Below are 16,994 nucleotides of genomic sequence, written 5' to 3'. Positions count from 1 at the left end.
GTCCTCCATTCAGCCTAAAGTCCCCACAAGGCTAATTAGCCTGCAAATAACCTCATCATCTGAAGTCTGGAAAAGAGCTGTATGGTTTCAGTTGTACCTCTCTGCAATTGATTCAACAGGTGCTTATCTTCATTACTACTTTCCTACTACATTACTCAAAAATGACAAGGACCTAATCACGCTCTGGGTTTCCATAGGTGAAGCAAATCTGCTAGTAATGACTGGTGGTATTGACCTCTGTATATTAAACCAAGCAGAATCATTTGTCCTCCAGGTTCTCCCTTCAACACAATAGGCAAAGCTCTGTTTTCTAAGGACAAAACAGTTCCAATGATGAAATAGAGGATTTTTCTTAAGGCAAGATGCAGAAAAGAAAACACTGACAGCTATGTTACAAAAATAGAAAAAGTTCAAACCCAGGTGTTTTATCAGCTCTTTTGCCTATGATCATAGTTCAGATACCATACGTTAGGGAAAGGAGTTTATTGGAACAATTTCTGCTAAAATATTAAAAGGCCTATCCATCACCATGTAACAAAAAATCCACAACATTCAGAGAACAGAAACTACCTTGCAAATGTATTGAAACAAAAACAACAAAAAAGAACCTTTTGAGGTAGCTCCTGCATATTGGCAAGGGAAGTAAAAAGCTTAATAAAGTGAGACTAACATAATTTGTCAGGAATGTTGTACAGTAAAACATCAGCAATGCTTGGCAACTGAGGATTCATTAAAGTGATGGTGAAGTGTTTGGTGGTGGGAGGTTTGACATGTTTTTCATCTTCCAGCAAGAAGTTATACTTCACACAGCTAGTAAGGCTACCAGCAGGTCTAAACATAGCTTATATTTGAAGTACACATTCTTCTGATTTGAACCCTTATAGTGAATAGAAGTGACTTTGCTATCTTTGTTCCAACATATTTTTTCTGTTTCTAATTACACGTGCCAAAGTGTTTATCTTATCTATTTTTCTACCATGTCACAGTTGCAGTCTGCTCCCACTGGTCTTAGATAAAACTGAACATTTGCACTCCTATAATAATTACAATTTCAAAAAGAGATTTTAGATTAACTTTCTGAATTAGAAACCTTGAAACAGTTTTGTTTAGAAAACTATGTTTTTTCTGACATGTTTTTGCATGTTTTAATGTTCTTTTCCATTTAGTTATTTTACTTTTGAAATATATGTAAAACATCCTTTTAAAATGCAAAATGCTAACACTTGCTTTCATCAGCATTCCTTCATAACTACCACAACCCTGCAGAATAGTTTTAGCGAGAAGATAACCGTCTTTTTGGGTGAATGACTTAGTTATCATTATTATTTGCCCAGTTATAGTTGTAGGTGGTAGAAGATTTCAGTTTATGCAAATGTGTATGAAGCAAAGTTGCTTCAGAAGCAAAGGGTATATGAGTCATTGTGCATCCTTCCAAAGGTTATCTTCTAAAATACCAAGTACCACCTCTCCCATGTTGAAGACTATACAAATTTTACAAATTTTTGCTTACAGAAGACAGGTACTTTCCCACATGTGTCTCATTTCCTTTAGCTGCAACACAGCTGTAGATTTGCTTCTGTGTTATAGTGGAGTAAGGAAAACTCAGCTGGAAAGCATTAAGCTTCTGAAAATGCCTGCAATTACAGGTCAGAATTAGAAACCTACTGAATACAGGTTGCCCTGGAGCCTGCTGTACCTGAATTTGGAGCAGTTTTTGACTGATGTCATCTCATATTATATCAGTGCTGCTTAACCCTGAAAGAGTGCCAGAGTTAGAAATGGAGCTGACACAACTAGGTTTTAATGGTCTCCAGCAACAATGTTTACTGCTCTGAGGTAAAAGGTGAAGAAAATATGTTGTCCTTCCATATACCATTTTAGCAGATTTAGGTAAAAAAAAAATCTGACATGCCCCTAACAAAGAAATCGAATAAAAGTGTAATCTGCTGGCAATATTTTACCACACACTCCTACTTGCAAAGGATATTTCTGTTTCTTTTATTTTTTGATTCATGTGCTTGAATGAACGATTCTCTCACTGCAGAGATTTTTTTATTTTTTATCAGAACTGTAAAACTGGAAAAGCCAGTGGCATTTACTTGGCAGTGTAGCCCTTGTTCATGAGCCTGAAAGCAGCTACAAATCTTGTAACAAAAAATACACAAATATCTCCAATCTCCATCTCCCCCATGCCTAAAAATGTTGCAGCTAGTGACAGGTAAGCAACTATTCAAATGAAATAAACTGGCAGAGCAGGCGAACAGCAAGAATGCAAATAGGATTGTCGTGCGCTGAATTAAATATATTGGAAAGACAAGAATTGAGAAGAAAAGTGAGCAAAGCAAGCCAAAACTCAGATGCTCAGCAGTGCAGGGCAGTTCAGAGGCTCTCAGCCCTTCTTTCTAAGCAAAGCTCCTGCAAGGCCTCACATACCATTTGCATGTTCCTCCCACAAGAGTGAGTGGGCTGGTGCTATCGTAAGGAACACCAGCTCCTTTCTTTTCTTTTTCCAAGAAAAGAAAGATAGAACAGCTTTGAAGTAAAAACTCCCTAGTATGAAAAGCTTTTCTCTAAGCATTTTTTTCTTTTCTCCTTCAGGTATTAGAAAGACAGGTAACAGAGAAACAAGGGAGGTGGAAAAAGAGGGAAGCCTGAAATCAATTTCTCTGAAGAAACTGCAGTCACAAATAACTCAACATTTCATAGTATGACTCCCTCCCCACTTACTTTTACATTGCAAGATTGAAGATAGTCAAGCTGGTGAGCTGGGAAAAAATTTTAAGTGCAAAATGAAGAAAGCTTGTTCAACACATGACTTGTCTGGTATCACCCAAACTCTAGACATTCCTATTTTTAGCTGCAAAATAATTTGTATATCAGTCATCTCTTTCCTCTTCAAGAGAGTTTTCTAATTACAGTTACATGCCAGGAGACAATATTTGAATTTAGTTTAATTTATAAATTACCGTGAAGCAGGTTTGTCCCTGGTGAATTTGAAACATTATCTAAAATTTCATGTTTTATCCACATCTGTCAAGTGAGCAATTTCCCTGCCTTGAAATATATATAATGCAAAGTGCTAACCTTGAAGAGAAAAGAAAAAAATTAATCAAATCTCTCTATTCAGGAAGAAAAAAAATTTGGTAATAGTCCCTTCCATCCCAGAAAATGATGATAAATTACGGATCCAAAATGTGTCTAAGTGTTGAGCATATAAAGGTGGTAACACTGATTTAACAATTCTAGAATCTGGACAACACTGTACATGGCATCACACAATATACAGAGAAACACAGCCTCCCTCTCTAAAAGCTTAGTCTCCTTGCAGACAATACCAGCCAAGGGTGAGCGAAGAGGAACTTTATTATCTCGAATTTGCAGAAGCACCCCGAGCACAGAGTGTATGAGCTGACTGCACTCTTGAAGCTTTTGCCAAAAGATGAACCTGTGTGTCTTAATCCCAGTTTAACATTTTACCCATAAATCTCTCCTCTCTCATCCTGTTGACTCCTGCCTGCAAATCCAGGCTGCCTGAGCACATGTGCAAAACCTTTATTTCTCCTCCTCTCTACATCCTTGTAACAATTTCCAGTTTTTCTTTGTTATTTTTTTCTTTAACCAAATTTTTGAAACCTCTTCAGGACAACAGACAGGGAGAAGGGCCCCTGTACCTTTGATATTCACATACTTACTTCCATTATGAGGGCAGGTTGGTAATGGCCTGGCAAGGACTGGTAACTGCTTTGCATCAAATTTCCCCTGGATGCTCTGACTGCAATCTGTACAACAACCGCTTGGAGAGTGCATGGCTGAGTCCTTGCTCTCTGCTGTTACTTTTGTTAATCCTACTGACAATAATTTATGCCAGAAGAGACAGACCTGCAAAAAATCCCAGAAGTAATCAATACAAAAATTACAGTAGAACCACTTAAGGACTTTGACTTTAATTTTATGTGCAGTGGTGTTATGTCAATAGAAGAAGTGACATAAATAATTTAGCTACTGACCATAAATGAGACAAGCTGAAGACATGACATGGTTTAATGAAACCTTGAAAAATAAATTAATATTTCCTTTGGGGGAACAAGAAATATTTACCCCCAGTGCAAATTAACTTTTCAATAAAAAGTAAAATTCCTTATTCGTTAAGAAAAAATATCATATTAATTTTAAGTATTTTGTTGTAGAATAATGATACAAATAATCATAATCTTGTGATTATGCAATTTTACCTGCAAATTTTTACAATCTACTAGATCTTTACCAACAAATTTATTGCACATCTTTTATCCTAAGAGATATGGAGGTGCAGTGCTGACAAAACCTGACAAAATCAATGGCAGAACTGACTAAATATTAAAATCCCGATTCCTATTGCAAACATTACTCCACATTACCAACATTATCAACTGCAAGAACAATTATCAACAACAACCAACATTATCAGCTCCAATCAATATATATGTACTTTTATTAACAAGTCTTAGCCATAAAGTAACTCAATTTCAACTCTATAAACCTAAAATGAATACCCTTCTCTCTGATTTTAACTTGGTAAGATACTTTCTGTTTCCTGCAGGTAGATGGCAGATTGTTGTCTTTGATGTTAAGAATTTCCCCATGCCCATCCTCACCTTACTCCTTTTTTAAGTCTGAATATAGCCTTTTATAATGCTTGTGCATTATCCCAAATCACAAAAATTTACTGCTGGCTGTAGAATCTGACACAGATCCAAAGACAGTAACAGGAATTTTCTAAGATTTTTTCAGAGCTCTTCAAACAATGGTAAAGTAATTAGGAGCAAAATGTAGCAGTAGATACCAATGTACTCTCAAGATCATGATGTACATATCTCAAAACTATGAAACAGGCATGTCATTCAAAAAAAGCAAAATGTCTTCATTGAGGAAAATAATTTCCTCACCTTTTCATATTATCTTCTTCATCACTTGAATAAACATGTTTAGCTCCCTGAGTGCCTATAAAAAATCTGTAAAATTACAGACTTAAGTAGGAAATCCCCCCAAGCAACAATCAGCTACAAACCTAAAGGCCTTTCCACCACAGAGTGGATTTTTTTATTATTTCACATGCTCCAGAGTTTTGGGCACCACTCATTTCACAGGTTAACTCATAACTCCTGTTTTCTTTACATGAAATATGCACTAGCCTTTTGTACTCCCTGCTGCAGCATATTTGAGATTAAGTACTGATAGCCATCCAAAGACCATAGAATCATAGAATAACAGAATATCCTGAATTAGAAGGGAGCCATAAGGATCATCGAGTCCTACTCTTGGCTCCATGCAGGGTAACCTAAGAATTAAGCCATTTATCTAAGAGTGCTGTTCAAATGTTTTTTGAATGCCATTAGGCTCGGGGCCATGACCATATAGCCTGCGGAGCCCATTTCAGTGCCTGGCCACCTCTGGGTGCAGAACATTTCTCTAACACCCGGCCTGACCCTCCCCTGACCCAGCTCCATGCTGTCCCCTCGGGTCCTGTCGCTGTCCCCAGAGAGCAGAGCTCAGCGCCTGCCCCTCCGCTCCCCTCGTGAGGGAGCTGCAGGCCGCCATGAGGCCTCCCCTCAGCCTGCTCTGCTCTGGGCTGAGCAAACCAAGGGACCTCAGCTGCTCCTCATGTGCTTGGCCCTCCAGACCCTACAATGTCTTCATAGCCCTCCTTTGGATGCACTGTGATAGTTTTATGTGCTTATATTTTGGTGTCCAAACCTGCATGCAGTGCTCGAGGTGAGGCTGCACCAGGCAGAGCAGAGCAGGGCAATCCCTTCCGTTGACCAGCTGGCAGTGCCATGCCTGAGGCACCCCAAACCACAGCTGGCCTTTTTGTCTGCCATGGCATACCATGACTCATGTTCAGCTTGCCATCAGCTAGAACCCAGAAATATACGAAGCCTTTTAAGTTTCTGAGACAGCTGAGTCTGATTTGCTCAAGACAAAAAGAGAAACAAAACTAGGTCCTGCTGTATCTTTCCTTGTATGACCTGCACTTTGTGGGAGGTTCGTGGTAAGGTGACAATTCTCAATTCTGTAGCTACTTTGCTTTAGCTGTGCTAATTGTAATATGCATGAAGCAAGAGATGATATACAGGCTTTCTATTGGGATAAAGACATGATTCTGGACTCTCATGCAATCCCTCTCATGTTCACTGCTCTTTTTTTTTTTTTTTTTTTAACATAAAACACTCAAAGGTGAGGATATTGGATTTGATTTGATGGAGTGGAACTGTTGAAAAATGTAGTACTTTGTGTTTCTTTTGTGCTATGCTCACACACAGTGCTTTAGAGGGCTAGACTAGCACTTGATGCACTTCAAAGACTAGGAAAACTCTGCTAGAAACTCTCCATGTTGGAGATGGCTTGGTTGAGCATTATGGCAATGGAATGAACTATGGCTGTTCACGAGTTTTTTAAGTACTATGGTACTAAAACATAACCATTGCATACAAACTCATTGCATGACAGATCAGCTACAAGTATTCTGCTCAACCAGTGCCTATTCTCATTTCAGATGAGTGGAAACACTCATATATTCCATGTTCAGTCTGACTGGCCTAAAAAATCCACTACTGAGATCAGTGGAATCTCACTTCAGGGGCAAGCAGCATTCCTACAAATAAATGGTTTCTCAGTGTGCAAGATGGCTATTACTATCTACAGTCGATTAAGAAAAAATAACGGGGGAAAGGGAAGTAAATCAAATATTATAAATTTAATCAGCTCAAAAAGCTATTGAATGGACCCAGTGACAATTGAGAAAAACGAGACTTTGTTCTTGGCACAAAAGACAGACAAAACAGCTCATCATAAATCTTGGCACCTATTGCTACGGATGATACTTTTATTTCATGATGACTCACCATTTCTGAGTGCAGGGAACAGTGCTGGCAGGTTTCCCTGTGTAGCTCGTCCTCATATCTCTGCCACTTAACTGCAAGGGCTTCTTGAATCAGAGATGGTTTTGCCCAGTTAGTGCACTATGCTTTGGTTGCCTTTACTTTTATATTTGGACTATGCCCCAAGCACCTTGTTGCCTTACTTTCTGTGCATGTTGCTTGGTTAAAACAAAAACAGTATCTCTTCTACAGTTTCACATAACAGATGAATCACTACTACATGGAACTTGCATGAGCAGTCCTCACTGCAGTAAAATGGAAGAGGGCAATGCTGCATTGCATAGCTGATCATCCAGACTATTCCTTCCTGACTTTTTAAGAGATTTTGAAAGTGTCTTATTTCATCCCCTATTTTATCAGTTGTTTAAAACAAATTTAAAAAACACCTCCAAATCCATCTTAGCAATGACTGCTGCTGTCTTGAGAAAAGCCGTGAAAGATTTGGGGTTTATTTTTGCCTTCACTCTAAAGGTAAAAGCAATAAATTGATAATAACAAAAAAGAAAAAACAAACAACCACAAAAAACAGGGAGAGATGAATGTAATGCTTTAAGAAATTTTAAAAAAAATAAGTGGCCTGCTTGCTCCTTGGTATTCTATCATCAATCCACTGTCTTTTATATATATATATATAAATTAGTATTTTGATTAAATAAAAATTCCTAGTGCACAGTCTTAACACTGCTGACTTTAGATATGAGTGCTGATGCTTCAATATGTTAGGCCCATAAATGCAAATTGAAGCAATCACACAAACATGGGAGCAGAGTGAAAATAGAGCTGAAAGGTTTTTTATCCGAACAAACTCAGTCACTTGATTAAAGTTCTTGAGTAATTTGCCCTTTGTGATGTTTATAGGATATCTACTGATATACAGCATATAAATTCTCTTTTCTTTTGGGTACCATCTCTCTCTGCACTTGCAATACAGTGGAAATATATCCAAGCTCCCTGTAGCCTTGCAGGCTGTACTCAAGCTAACTTCATTTTGGGAGCAATATAGCCAGATTAGCACTGTGCTACACCCAAGCTATTTTTGCTTTCTTCACAGCAGCCTGCTACTAAATGTGCTGGGGAGAAGTTTCACTAGTGTTTTGGCACATTTTCCACAACAGTCAAAGAAGCTAGCACTTCAAACTTTGAGTGAGAAGCAGAACACAAATTGTGTATGTCAGTGCACATATAACACACAATACAAGCTACTGTTCTGTATATCTATGATATATCTATGAATATATCTATGATATATCTATGCTACATCTATAAATATCTATTCATTTTTCCCATGAACCACAGATAATTCAAGCTGAAAGAGGACTCCTACTGATGTCCATCCACTTGCCTTTGATAAAGCCACATGGCCTAAGTAATTTGTAATTTTTCTCCTAAGAATCTTGGACCAGATTCACCTTCCACAAACTCTAAGCAATTCCTATTGATTAGTACAGCTTGCCATTCAAAATCACTCAGCTCATAGGAGAAATCATTCAGTACAAGGTGGTCTTAATTTTAAGCATATCCTGCAGAAGTAGGTGTTCACATGTTATTATATAAACACGCCACACCATACAAGAAGATCTTCAGGTCTGGAGATGAAGCTGCCATTTTATTTTTCTCCTTAAAGCAAGCACATCAAGAAACACCACAGACTTATTATATCTCTGGGCAGGTTTTTCAAGACCACAAACAATGGACTTAGAATAAAGTAACTTACGGTACAGAGAGCTCAGATTTACTGGGGGAAATACATGTAGATTAAAAGAAATTGCATCAAAGCTACCAAGTGTCAAGGATATCCCTGTAGGGCCAGTCCTTTTCTTGAGTCTTGCTTTCATTGTGGTGACTTCCAGCAGGCTCTTGAGTTAAAACAAACACTGCAAAATTCTTTCCAACACTTAAGGAAATCTTATTTCCATCTTTGAGCACCAGGTACTTGTGCACAAGGCTGCAGGAGCTCTGCTAGCTCTGGTTCCCCCCTCCACCCAGCCAGGACATTTACCCTGCTGCCAGGACAGCCAAACAGGGCCCAGCACTTTGGGAAAATGCCATTTCTTCCTCCTTCTGCAGCCACTAACTGCAACCAGCTTGAGACTAGCATCCTCTCCCAACCACACATTTTTTAAACAAAAATTCCAATTTTAACTGGAAGATTATCTGAGTGCCTGCAGAGGAGAAAAGAACCATGTTTCCTGTGATGACTTTGATGCTTCCAAAGCATGCTGAGGACAGAACCATGAAGTGCAGGAGTAGAATTTAGGAAATAAATGGTGAAAAGCTTTTTGGAATCTGAGAAAATAATTAATTCTCAACAAGCCTGGATGAAAATATCTGTTTTTCTGCATGGCTATCAAGATGCAACAAGAACAAAGCAGGGGTCTCTCTTTTTTTTTTTTTTTTTTTTTTTTTTTTTTTTTTTCCATGTACAGAATGTAAAGGCTATCTTTTCTCAAAAGAAAGTAGAGACCATTTACTGAAATTCAACTTTTTTATATACAAACAAACCTAGAGAATATACACCAATGACTTAAAGGATTTTCAGAAAAAAGCTTTCAGAACTAGTAATTTTTTTTTTATTTTTTTTTTTGGTGGGGGGGAGAGTGTGCAGTCATTTTTTTTTTGCTAAACTGTCAACAGACAGAGGAAATCTAAAAGATTCATAGATTATTTATTTATTTATTATTTTAAAATGTGAGTTGGAGAACTATAGGTTACTTACCATTCTGCTTAGTGTTATAGAAAGCCTTTAAATGTTTCATCTGGGATATTACAAGCAATGAAAAAAAGCCACTTAGCACATTTGCGTAGAAGGTGTTGTTGCAAATCTATTGTCTTCGTAGTCTGTATGTTTAAGCAATTTTGGGCCAGTTATAGAGGCAATGACAAGGCTTTATACCTTGTCTTTTAACTTGACTTCCACTGTACGATGTAAAGAAGACACACGAAAAAAATGATTGAATGAATGACTTCAAGATGCTGTTGTTAATACGTAGAAACCAGAGTCTGGTTACTTTCCAGACTTTGGTCAGAGAAAGAGCTTGGTCCCCTCTTTGGGGAGATTTAGGCTGGATATCAGGAAGAGGTTCTTTACTGAGAGGGTGGTCACACTCTGGAACAGGCTCCCCAGGGAAGTAGTCACTGCAATAAGCTTGTTGGAGTTTACTGGAGTTTAAGAAGCGATTGGACTGTGTACTTCGTTACATGGTCTAAAATTTTGGGTAGACATGTGCGGTGCCAGGAGTTGGACTTGATGATCCTTATGGGTCCCTTCCAATTTGGGATATTCTATGATTTTATCATTCATCATTTCATATTTCTGTAAAGCAGTAAAACGATATCATAATTTTTTTACTGGAAAAGTTTCTTGTTGCCACAAATCTTTGTGCAACAGTAAACAGAAAGGAAGTTACTATTACAGAGAGATCTGAATCACTTGCAACCTGAAAAATGCATTTTAATACAGCCAAATGCAACATAATATATCCGGGAACAGAGTAAATCTACTCAATCTACAAACAAATCTGCAAACTAAATCTAAAAGCTGAAAAAGCTTGTCTAGGAAAGCAGCAACAAAGAAGATTTAAAGGTCACTATAGAGAAAGTTTTGCAATTTTTCTGGCAAATAGTTTCTTTGCTGGAAAATACACTTACCAAAGTCTAGTTTAGGAGAGGACAAAATTTGTTAAGTAATTCAGGCTGAATTTAAAATATCATTCAAAGGTGAAAATTCCAATTTTTGGTCTGCCTAATATTAATTTCCTGTAGTTTAAACATAAAATCTATGAATGTCATATATATTGCAATGTACATTTAACAACATGTATGCTAAACTGAATATACTTTACTGTTAGCAGCTGGCATGTGCTGTCATGGAGGTTCTTAAGTAAACTACACTTTCTTCCATAACAAGACTAAGAAAATCTGCTTTCTGACTTGCATTGGAAATGAGAGGAGCAGTCGTGCTAGAACTTCTGTTACTTTGAAAGCAATTTTGTGGGAATTCACGTTTTTTTTTTTTGTTTGTTTTTTTTTTTTTTTTTTTTTTTAAATCCAGTGGCCTTAAATGGTCTGTTCATTCACATCTGCGTTCTCTCATATCATCCTTACATTCCCCCACAGAATTAATTGAGTGCAAGATTCACTGTCACACTCACTGCCCTTTGAAAAGAGGCACTGTTTCCTACCCACTTCACAGCTCCAGCAACAGTCAGGAATTATTAGTGTTTGATGATCTTTTGTTTCAAGACTTCAACCTCTTGTACTTTGAAATTGAAATTCTTTAGCCTGCAAGGGCTTCAGACTCTGACAGCTGACTTCTTGAACTTTCCTAAGCTGCAACAGCAAAGAAAGTAAATCTATCGGTTTTACCCCTTACAGTAATAGCATTTGTTAAAAATGGAAAAATAAATACAGTAGTGCTGGCAATGCCTACTGAAACTACTGTCCTAACTTATTTTATTTTATTTTATTTTATTTTATTTCTCCATTAGTTGAATTAAATATGATCTTTTTACACATTTTTAAACAGATCTATTGAAGCACCGGTGTATCTTGCATTCAGCAATGTGACATGTCAGAAATATCAGACAACCAAAAGTATTTAGCAGCTGCATTCTCATGGTCCTATCAATTGTTTTCTGTTTGTTTGTTTTTCCCCAGAGGAAGAAATAGCTGGCATTGCTCTGCTTTCTTTTCCTTCCACATTCTCTACACAGCCGAAGTTGTCCTAAGCCACTCCACAGACAGGAAAGCAGATAATTATATAAGCTGGTAAGAAAAATTAAATATTCTTTATGCAATGAAGAATTGTAGTACCAGATACAATTTCATTCTAGTCTGAGAATTCATCTACCCCTTTCCATTGATGTCACAGAATAAAAAACAGGTATTTATGGACAGCAAGCACCTTATTAACAGAACTCCCGACACACCTTGGTCTTTCCTGAACCACAAACCTAGATGAAGCTTTTTAGGAATCATAAGTGTAGAAGATTAAAGGCAGTAGTATTTACATAGGTCCTAATGACACACAGTGGTATATTTCTGTGGTCACATACTGTCTGATCAGCAGTACCTCCCTTTTCCTCCTTTGATTGAATTGCCTCATTATATTCTGATATGAATATCATATCAGAAAAGATGGCATCCTTGTATGGCAGGAATGATCAAACCCCCCTTTGTACAGAAACTTATCACAGTAATAAAGAAATTACATTTTTTCAGCTAGAGGAAGCAGTAACTCAAAAAACATACCTAAAATAACATAAGCCATGAGATTCTATTGTGATTTTCTTTCCCCTAAAGGCATCAGCAGTAGTTTAACTCTTAAAGTACTGACAACAAAGATAAAACTCCTATGAAATTCTAATTCAACCACTATTGATCCCTTTTGAGATTATTACTTTACTTGAAACGCAGATGCATATGTCTACAAGGCTAATGTTAGGAGTCACGTAAGAAGGATTCAGGCATTCAGAGGATTTAGGATTTGGTGGATGAAGAGGAAGGATTTATTGTACACAGAAGCAGTTATTGCATCTTCAGACCAGTGAGTTTGAGAATAGAAGCCCAACTTGGAATCCAAAGAAAAAGCTGTGTAAGTGCAAAGAATCAAGGTAGAATAAACAAGAAAAAATAGGTCTTACATAAATCACAGATTTTCATTTTTAGTCCAGTCTCAGCCATCATATACTATTCACAGCATGTCTGAAAAGTGTTGTTTTTTGGAATAGAGAAAGGAAAGGTGCAAGCCTTTACCTAAGTTTAAATCTTTATGAGCCTTCTTACAGCCTGGAGAATATTAAGACCTGAGACACCATCAGAGAATTGCAGTGCTCTATTTTGGGAACAAGAATATCATGACTGCTTTCAATATGAATAAAGTGTCAGGCCGCAGAAGTTTCAGGTATACTGTTTGTAAAAGAGTGATAGTTTTCTCTTTCAAAATAGAACACTGTTGCTTTTGGTTGGTCCCACCACTGAGCCAAGTAACCCTGGTCCTTAGCGCTACAGTTCTCTAGTGAAGCCCAAGTGACAGGGCGTGCAGTTAAGGGAGCAGAACATTTAATGTTCAGTGCTGAGGAGTGTTCATCAAAGCTAAAAGTAAACCATTTCGGTCTTGCATGTTTCTGTTGCTGCCCCAAGCCTTCACAATGTTCTGTGTCTGGCTGGGATAGAGTTGACTTTACCAGCAGCAGCCCATACAGTGCTGTGCTCTGCACTTGTACCTAGAGCAGCACTGGTATCACACCCATGTTGTGTCTGCTTCTGAGCAATCCTGGCACCACATAAGGACTCCCTCCAAGCCCCCAGAGTCAGCAGGCTGGGGATGGGCAGGAGATGGGGAGTATCACCAGGGCAGCTGACCTAAACCAACCCAAGGGATGTTCCATGTCATGTGGAGCCACACTCAGCAATAAAAAGTGGAAAAGGGGAAGGAGCGTGTGTAGGGGGCTCTTGTGGTGGAAGCATCTGTCCTCCCAAAGAACCGTTACATGTCCTGCTTCCCAGGACATGGCCAAACATCACTCATTGATGGGAAGTAGAGAGTAACTGCTTTTTTTTTTTTTTTTTTTTTTCTCTGTCCTTCCGTGCAGCCTTTGCTTTTTTTTTTATTATTATTTTTTCCCTCCTCACCCTTTTCCCTGTAATTAAATAATCCTTATCTCAAACTTTGAGCTCTTTGTGTCATACTTTCTGAGTGACCATGCTGGAACTTGGCTGCCCACCTGAGTAAAACCACCACACCTTCTGACATCACCAGCCTCTGGGTGCAGCCACTCAGAGGCTCAGTTATCAATGCACCCTACTGTCTGCTCATCCAGTCCAGACTTCAGCAGCTTCTCTTGGAGGAGCTAACAGGAGGCAGTGTTGCAAGTCTTCCTCAAGAGCAGGTAGACAACATCTACCCAGCTCTCCACTGGTGGCTAGAGACAGAAGTGCTGAGGGTACTAACTGGCCTCACAACTGCTGCCATCAGAGTGGCACCCAAGACTGTTTATCAATATGGTGATAGGCACTTTATACATAGAAAGTCTCAGAAAACAGAGGGCCCATTATTTCATCACAAACGTTTCACGCATTGGTCAAGCACCCCTTTCCCTTGGGGAATCCATGCTGTCTACTCCCAATGATCTCTTTGTCCTTCCTGCACCTGGAAATGGCTTCCAGGATGAGAGGTTCCAGCACCTTCCCAGGGAAGGAGGTGAGTGTGACTGGCCTGGGATTCTTCGGATCCTCCTCCTTGTGTGGCTTGTGGATGGCAGCGACATTTGCTTCCTTTGGAGCACTTCTCGCAGTTGCCAGGAACAAGCAATGATTGCTGAGAGTGGCCTTGCAATGGCATCAGCCAGCTCCCTCCATGCTCATGGGGGAATCCCATCAGGGTTCCTGGACTTCTCTCTCTCGGTTTCCTCAAGGCTTGCCCAACCCCATGGATGGGGTTTCTGTGGCAAGGTTGAGGTAGCAGGCTGGGAGGATGCAGAGGTGGGCTCTGTGAGAAGAGACCGGGGGCTGCCTCTTCTCACGGTAAGCCCCCATCAGCTGCCTGGGCCTCCGAGAGGCCTCCTCTGGTGCCTGCAGACCCCCGAGCCTGAGGTCTCAGCTGCCATGTGATGCTGCACTTGTAGCTAGAGCACTTGTAGCTAGAGCAGCACTAGTATCACACCAGTGTTGTGTCTGCTGCTGAGCGATCCTGGCACCGCATCAGGACTCCCTCCAAGCCCCAAATATCCAGCAGGCTGTGGGTGGGCAAGTGATGGGGAGGGGACATCACCAGAACAGCTGACCTAAACTGACCCAAGGGATAGTCCATGCCATGTGGGGTCACACTCAGCAACAGAAAGTGGAAAAGGGGAAGAGGGTAGGAGGGGGTGGGGGGGACGGACAGCGGAGCTCTCCTCATGAGAATGTCTGTCCTCCCAAACAACCACTGCGTATATCCCCTGCTTTCTGGGATGTGGTCAAACACCACTTGTTGATGGGAAGTAGAGAGTAATTCTTCTCTTCCCCTCTGTACTTCTGTGCGGCCTGTGGTTTTTATTTTTTTTTTTTATTTTTTTCTTTGTTTTGTTTTATTCTTCCATCTTCCTTTTCCCTTTAATTAAATTATCCTTATCTCAACCCATGAGTTGTTTCTTACCTTTTCTGCATACTTTCATCTTCCCCTTTTCTTCTAAGGAGGGGGAGTGAGAGAGCAGTTGTGGTAGAGCTCAGGTGCCCACCTAAGTAAAACCACCACCCACACAATACTATTTCCATTCATGCAACTGCTTGGTGTTAGTCATCTTTGCTCATCTTAGGCTCCAGCTCACTAGGGACGCTTCCACGATGTGTTTCCTACAACAGGAAGCTGGGTAGTTTTCAGTTTGAGTCAAGAAACTGGGTGAAGTTACAATGACATGCATAGGATCTGTTCCTCTGTCACTTACTGTTCTCCTGCTCAGTAAATTCAAGGAGAATAATGCTGTTAACAGACAGCAACAAATAAGAATATAGTCACGTCTGCTGGACTGGACTCGAGGCCCATCTATTTTAGTAGGATTGCTCTCACAGCCCTCAGCACTAACTACTTCAGGAGAAGGGGCAAAATGTGCATTAGGTAGATAGCAGATAATCCTCCCTCAGAGTGGATCTCTTCTAAATTCACAGTAAAACTAGAGAAAAATCCTTGAACAGTGGAGTTTAGAAATGGCATGGTCAAATGAAACTTTTCAAGAACCTTACAGGTAGAAAGTAAATCAAAATTATTTACAGAACAAAAGATATTGTGATTAAGCCTAATTAATGAAATTGTTTGGTGGTGGGTGAAGGGAAGGGGGAAATACAATTCCTTACTATCTGGTCCATGAGACCTACTGTGGAATTCTTTGTGGTTCTGAGAGAAGGGTTATAAGAATTTATTTCCTTTAGGTTTATATAGAAGATATGTGTGTGTGCTGCATTGTTGTGTTAAGTCTAAACATATCAATGCTGGTTGAATCATTAAAATCATATTCTTACCCACCACTCCATGAATTGTTACATGCCAATTGCAGAAGTACAACTGGCTAACTCACTCATGAGCAGAAAGATTTTTTTCCTCTCACAGAGTTGCAAACAAAATCCAGCAAGACATCTAATTGTAACCTAATCTTGTCAATTCTGTGTGCAAAAACAATTTTAGGTATGATTGTCAAAATGTGCAGAGGGAATAACAACAGGGTATTTCTGGCACCCTATGGATTTAAAAACAGATTCAGTGGCATTTAAATAAAGTAGCAGGGCTACATTTGCTAAATCAAATAATATTGGACTAATAAGGACATCTGGAAACAGTTGGTATCAAACAACATTTGATTTGTGTTTCCTTCATAACTGCAACGTGTGGCTAAAACAGGTGCATTGTTCTTGGCAGTGTGGATGCCAAATGCTAAGACACTTGCAGGGAAGTTGGGAAGAGACAGTTATGGATAAAATTGGCAAATGTATTTGAGCATAAATAACAACACTGATTCAAGGCCATCACGTTAATTAGTATAAAGAGAGTTTTACCCTTATTAGCATAGTAAGGATCACATTTAGACCTTATGAATATCTATTAGAAATACAGGGGGAAAATAATAATAATAAAAAAAAATAATCCATGAGCTTCCAAAAAGAAGCGAAAGGAGTGGAAATGAGGCTCTATGTCACTGTACCCCTTTTGGATAAAATCAGGAATTAATCTCTCCATTTCAATCTAGTGCTAAGCCTTACTTAGTAACTACAGGAAGCTTAGGTAGTGCAAAGCAAGGACTTGACAGATTCAAGGCCATGATGTTTAGTCAGGCCTTATGCCTTATTAAAATTAGCATTTTTCTTAGCATTTTACTGGAATTTTAAAATCAGTAACTAGGACTGATATGTATGAACTTAAGCTATCTTTAATACAATAAAAGATCCTGCCTCAGTGTGCTGTAAAGCTAACAAAACAAATCTGACCCCTCATATAAGCAAATAGCTCGCATAACCATCTTAAGTACAAGCAGCTTGGTTTCGATTAATTAAAGTGCCAACATTACCAAACATTTAGATGGGAGCCAAGTATGAACAGAGAAGGGA

The 16,994-nt window shown here is 39.1% G+C and overlaps 1 long non-coding RNA gene across 1 annotated transcript in view; it reads right to left on the bottom strand.

The window, feature by feature from the left end:
• Positions 1-16,994, bottom strand: part of LOC110351452 (uncharacterized) — a 248,467-nt gene that overhangs the window by 134,303 nt on the left and 97,170 nt on the right. The window contains exon 3 of the long non-coding RNA XR_002398918.4: positions 3,693-3,879. This is a non-coding gene — a long non-coding RNA (uncharacterized lncRNA). The remainder of the gene's footprint in view (positions 1-3,692; positions 3,880-16,994) is intronic.

This window comes from Anas platyrhynchos, chromosome 15 (genome assembly GCF_047663525.1).
Source record: "Anas platyrhynchos isolate ZD024472 breed Pekin duck chromosome 15, IASCAAS_PekinDuck_T2T, whole genome shotgun sequence".
Classification (NCBI taxonomy): domain Eukaryota; kingdom Metazoa; phylum Chordata; class Aves; order Anseriformes; family Anatidae; genus Anas; species Anas platyrhynchos.
The sequence above is the reverse complement of the archived record's forward strand: the minus strand, read 5'-3'. Positions and strand labels throughout refer to the sequence as shown.